Here is a 6,000-nt window from a genome sequence, read left to right as displayed (position 1 = left end):
CTTTCTAAGGATGTCAGGGACAAGATCATAGGCCTGCACAAGGCTGGAATGGGCTACAAAACCATAAGTAAGACGCTGGGTGAGAAGGAGACAACTGTTGGTGCAATAGTAAGAAAATGGAAGACATACAAAATGACATCGATCTGGGGCTCCATGCAAAATCTCACCTCGTGGGGTATCCTTGATCCTGAGGAAGGTGAGAGCTCAGCCGAAAACTACACGGGGGGAACTTGTTAATGATCTCAAGGCAGCTGGGACCACAGTCACCAAGAAAACCATTGGTAACACATTACGCCGTAATGGATTAAAATCCTGCAGTGCCCGCAAGGTCCCCCTGCTCAAGAAGGCACATGTACAGGCCCGTCTGAAGTTTGCAAATGAACATCTGGATGATTCTGATAGTGATTGGGAGAAGGTGCTGTGGTCAGATGAGACAAAAATTGAGCTCTTTGGCATTAACTCAACTCGCCGTGTTTGGAGGAAGAGAAATGCTGCCTATGACCCAAAGAACACCGTCCCCACTGTCAAGCATGGAAGTGGAAACATTATGTTTTGGGGGTGTTTCTCTGCTAAGGGCACAGGACTACTTCACCGCATCAATGGGAGAATGGATGGAGCCATGTACCGTCAAATCCTGAGTGACCTCCTCCTTCCCTCCACCAGGACATTAAAAATGGCTCGTGGCTAAGTCTTCCAGCACGACAATGACCCAAAACATACAGCAAAGGAAACAAAGGAGTGGCTCAAAAAGAAGCACATTAAGGTCATGGAGTGGCCTAGCCAGTCTCCAGACCTTAATCCCATCGAAAACTTATGGAGGGAGCTGAAGATCCGAGTTGACAAGCGACAGCTTCGAAATCTTAATGATTTACAGATGATCTGCAAAGAGGAGTGGGCCAAAATTCCATCTAACATGTGTGCAAACCTCATCATCAACTACAAAAAACTTCTGACTGCTGTGCTTGCCAACAAGGGTTTTGCCACCAAGTATTCAGTCTTGTTTGCCAAAGGGATCAAATACTTATTTCTCTGTGCACAATGCAAATAAATATATTTAATTTTGACAATGTTATTTTCTGTTTTTTAAAAAAAAATATAATCTATTTCTCACTGGTACAATTAACCTAGCCTAAAAATTCTAGACTGTTCATGTCTTTGACAGTGGGCAAACTTACAAAATCAGCAAGGGATCAAATACTTATTTCCTTCACTATATATATATATATATATATATATATATATATATATATATATATATATATATATATATATATAAAACTATGCCAGAATTGCTGTTTTTTGGTCACATTGCCTCCCAAAAAATAGGATAAAAAGTGATCAAAAAGTCGCATGTACCCCAAAATGGTATCAATAATAACTACAGTTCGTCCCACAAAGAAATCAACCCTCGTACCATTACGTCTATGAAAAAAAAAATTAGTTAGGGCCTCAAGTCAGGAAATAAAAAATATACAGCTGTGCAGGCCCAGGGGAAACATTTCTTCTGTTTCAAAAGGCAAGTTATTTAGGCCCTAAAATTAGGGAACCAGGAAGGGGAGGGCCCAAACATATCTGCTGGAAGCGAGGGTGCCCGAATTAACAACACTTTCCAGCAAAATTCCCCAAACTGCAAAAGTGCCGAGTGTGGACCAAAAGGGGGATAAGGAAGGACATTTATCAGTGTCACACTGGCTTGTGCAGAAAGGATTGCTTCACAGCGTAACAAATATCTGTGGATTATTTTATTGCTTGTTTTTTTACCCCATTATTATACCACCTGACTCTGACCCTGATGTACTCTGCCCAGCTTACATATGCCCCCACATTATGAACTAAAATACCAGTAAGACTCCAATCAAAACAACTATCAAGCAAAATCCATGCTCCAAAAGCCAAATGGTGCTCCTTCCCTTCTGAGCCCTACAGTGTGCCCAAACAGCAGTTTACTTCCACATATATGGCATCGCCATACCCAGGAGAACCCTTTTAAAAAAAATTGGGGTTGTTTGTCTCCAGTGGCACAAGCTGGGCACAACATATTTGCCACTGAAATGGCATATCCAAGGAAAAATTGAAATTTTTACTTTGCACCATCCTCAGCGCAATCATTTATGGAAAAGACCTGTGGAGTAAAAATGCTCACTACCCCCTTAATAAATGCCTTGAGGGGTGTATTTTCCAAAATAGGGTCATTTCTCAGGGGTTTCTTTTATTATTTCACATCAGAGCCTTGCAATTCTGAACCAATACTGTGTAAGTCGCCAAATTAGGCCTCAACTTCGCATGGTACTCTTTCACTCCTGAGCCTGGTCGAATGTCCAGGCAAAAGATTAGGGCCACATGTAGGGTGTTTCTCAAACCGGGAAACACAGCATAATAATTAGAGAACTGTCTTGTTATGGTGGCACAAGCTGAAGACCACATATTGGCATATCTATAGAAAAAAATCCCATTTTCACTCTGCAACATCGAGTGCACACTCATTTCTGCAAAACATCTGCGGGGTTAATATGCTCACTACTCCCCTAGGTGAATACGTTGAGGGGTATCGTTTCCAAAATGGGGTCACTTCTGGGGGGTTACCACTGTTTTGGTCCCACAGGGGCATTGCAAATGTGACATAGCGACCAGAAACCAATCCAGCAAAATCTTCACTTCAAAAGCCAAATGGCGCTCCTTCCCTTCTGAGCTCTACTGTGTGCCCAAACAGCAGTTTATGACCACATGTGAGGTATTTCCGTACTCGGGAGAAATTGCTTTACAAATGTTGTGGTTCTTTTTTCCTTAAATTTGTTAAGAAAATGAAAAATTTGGAGCTAAAGCTTCATCTTATTGGAAAAAAAGGATTGTTTTTATTTTCACTGCCCCTTTCTCTGATTTGGTCCTTCAGGGGCTTTGCAAATGAGACTTGGCCTCCGCAAACCATTCCTGCTAAATTTGAGCTCCAAAAGCCAAATGGCGCTCTTTCCCTTTTAAGCCCTGCCCTGTGTCCAAACAGCCGTTTATGACCACATGTGGGGTATTGTTTTATTCGGGAGAAATTGATTTACTGTTGCAGTGCTTTTTCTCCTTTAGGAAATCAGAAAAAATTAGCTAAACCTACATTTTCTTTGAAAGAATATCGATTTTAATATTCACGGCCTAATTCCAATAATTTCTGCAATAAACCTGTTGGGTCAAAATGCTCACTATACCCCTAGATAATTTCCTTGAGGGGTGTAGTTTCCCAAATGGGGTCACATTTGGGTTATTTTCTACTGTTTTGGCACCGCAATACCTCTCCAAACCTGACATGGTGCCTAAAATATATTCTAATAAAAAGCAGACCCCAAAATCCACCAGGTGCTCCTTTGCTTCTGAGGCCGGTGCTTCAGTGCATTACCACACTAGGACCACATGTGGGATAGTTCTAAAAACTGCACAATCTGGGCAATAAATATTGAGTTGCGTTTCTCTGGTAAAACTTTCTGTGTTACAAATAAATGGATTAAAAATGAATTTCTGAAAAAAAAAATAATAATTTGTAAATTTCACCTCTACTTTGCTTTAATTCCTGTGAAACGTCTAAAGGGTTAAGAAACTTTCTAAATGCTGTTTTGAATACATTGGGGTGAAGTTTTCAAAATGGGGTGATTTATTGGGGGTTTCTAATATATAAGGCCCTAAAAGCCATTTCACAACTGAACTGGTGAGAAATTGCTACTAAAGTTCTAAGCCTTGTAACATCCTAGATAAATAAAAGGATGTCCAAAATGCGTTGCCAATCTAAAGTAAACATGTGGGGGATGTTAATTAGCAACAATTTTGTGTGGTATAACTGCCTGTCTTACAAGCAGATACATTTAAATTTAGAAAAATGGTAAGTTTTTGGTGTTTTTCACAATTAAATACTGAATGTATCGAGCAAATTTTGCCAGTAACATAAAGTCCAATGTGTCACGAGAAAACAATCTCAGAATCGCTTGGATAGGTAAATGCAACATTTTTACCACATCAAGTGAAACATGTCAAATTTGAAAAATGAGGCTCTGTCAGGAAGGTCAAATGTGGCCAAAGTGGGAAGGGGTTAATAGAAAATGAGTTCTACAATTTTCTTGTTTATCAATGTTCAAGATTTCTACTTTCAGTCATTAGATAGAAACCTTAATTGTTTTAGATCCAGAGGATAAAAATTTGTCCTGGTCATGTGATCACACAGGTAAATGGTTCATTACAATAGAGAGCTCTGATAACTGCAACAAACCGAGCACCTGTGTGTCCATCACATGATCAGAACAGATTTTTATCTCTAGATAGTAAATAATGAAGGTTTCTATTATGACTGCAAGCAGAGATCCTGGAATATTGGAGAATTGTAAAACTTTTCATTACACTATGAATTAGCTTTATTTTCTGAAACGGTAATACCCATTAAATGTAAAATCCATACAAAATAAATAAACGATTTATAAAAGAAATAAATACAAAAAATTTCCTGGAAATCATAATTTAACATCCTGTGCTATTATTTCCAGTAAAAAACAAAACTTGTTATTGCTTTTTGTATTACAGGGGGTACATTGCATAACTAATAAAAACTGAGTTTGTTTGGAAACTCCTTTGCACCAAAATAGTGTATGTCAGCATGAGAGATATGTCATTTAGATATTAGGGACAAAAGTATAAGGCCAGGATCAGGCACACAGTTTTGATGCAATTTTTGTGCCAATTTTTGACTCAGAAGTGGATCCAAAAGGAAGAAAAGGTATAAAGAAAAGAGTGATGCATCTCCTTTTTTTTTTATTTATTACTCTTGTGTTTGGCTAAAGAAGAACTGAGCCAAAAACTGCATTAAAAACGGCATGTGTGATTCCAGCCTAATACTTTCTATGCTAAAATACACTGGTTATGCCGTTGTTTTTACAATAAGCTGATTTAAAATAAAGCATTTTTTTTTTGTAAAACATAAAAGTGTCAGGGGTTCTTTAAAATGTAATAACACAGTCATTTAAAAAGTAGTGCAATGGAAAACTAGAATTACCTATCTCAACCAATCAGAGTACGTCTTTTTGGTTGGAACATTAAACGCAGACATCTGGTTGGCTGTTAAGGACAAGTGGCCCAGTTTTCCCTCTCACTCATTATTCTTCATCACCCCCACAGTGCTTTGTGTAGGTAGTTGGATAGACAAAAAGATTTATAGGAAAGCCAGACTGAAGATCCTTACCTAGAGGTAGACATAAGTCGTCAGACCGGTTGTATTGCCTAAATATTAAAATCTGTAATTATCCGTTCAGTTATTGTGCAATCCTGCTCTCTGTTCCAGTTTCAGATTCATGTGCTGAAGAAAATGACATACCCTGCAGGCTCTCATTTGCCTAATAACGGTTAAAACCTCCTGGCACATTCAGATGAACAAATCGGAAGGAGATACTGTATGTGCCTATGTTGAAGGGTTTACAGTATGGGTTTCCACAGATCTAGGTGTGTATCTCGTCCATACAGTGGTTTATGGAGATGTGCGCGTCTGGCAAATCATTTAACCTGCAGCGACCATAAAAAATGAATGGTCATTCTTATAATTTTTGGAGATTCTTAGGCAAAGGGGTTGTCCCCTGGGGTGTGGCTGGCACTGCGCCTCTGGGGCGCAAGCCCTGGATTTTTGGCCTGGTGCCTTGCATACAGTTGAATATTAAGACGGAGCATGACAGCGCGTTGCAGTGACGTTATCACGTCGGCCTGAACAGGGATTCTGTCCCGGTGCCTCATAGGCTGCAGGCCTAAAGAGACTGAGTGGCTCCATTTGGAGTGAGAACGAGGTTGGCTGAGTATCAGTTTATTTTTTTATTTATTGGGCTATTCCTGTGTGGGGAACACTAAGGAAACTGCATTACTGAGTATGGGGCACTAAGGGGGCAACATTATTGAGTGGGGCACTTATTGGGCAGATTTTCTAGTAGGGGCACTAAGGGGCAGCATTACTGAGTGGTAGGCACTAAGGGTTCCAGTGTCACTGAGTGG

Source organism: Rhinoderma darwinii, chromosome 4, assembly GCF_050947455.1.
Source record: "Rhinoderma darwinii isolate aRhiDar2 chromosome 4, aRhiDar2.hap1, whole genome shotgun sequence".
Taxonomy (NCBI): Eukaryota; Metazoa; Chordata; class Amphibia; order Anura; family Rhinodermatidae; genus Rhinoderma; species Rhinoderma darwinii.
This window is presented reverse-complemented; position numbering follows the sequence as displayed.